Here is a 524-nt window from a genome sequence, read left to right as displayed (position 1 = left end):
ACTGAATTGGGAAAAACAACATTCAGTAGTTACTTTATGCTGACAAAAATTAAAGCTTTCTAGAAGGAATGACTTTTTTTTAATGAAATGTCATTAGGAACTTCTTGCTTCTCCTTTTTAAAATTTCCTTATTTGGAGAACATTTACTTGTTTCTTTTTTTATGAATGAGGTTGAGTTTCTATTTACTATATCATGTTTAGGTCTAGCTAATCATCCTTGTCATAAAATCAGCAATAAAATATATTTTTAAAAAGATGAATTAAAAATGTTTATTTATTTAATTGCCAGAGAGGATGTGTAGTTGCTAGAGAGAGAGACAGAGAGACAGAGAGGTAGAAAGTATCTCATGAAATGAATAAGGGCCATGTCACAAGCCTTTCTTCTCCATTTTTCCATCTGTTGAGATTTTGGTCAGCATGCATATACACCTGATGTGTTTGCAGGTTACTGGGTTGGGAGTTGAACTGCAGTCAGGCATGTGAGATCCAGCTCCCTTAACCACTAGCCTATAGGCTGGGACATC

This window comes from Tupaia chinensis, unplaced genomic scaffold (genome assembly GCF_000334495.1).
Source record: "Tupaia chinensis unplaced genomic scaffold, TupChi_1.0 Scaffold000709_1, whole genome shotgun sequence".
NCBI classification, from domain to species: Eukaryota; Metazoa; Chordata; class Mammalia; order Scandentia; family Tupaiidae; genus Tupaia; species Tupaia belangeri.
This window is presented reverse-complemented; position numbering follows the sequence as displayed.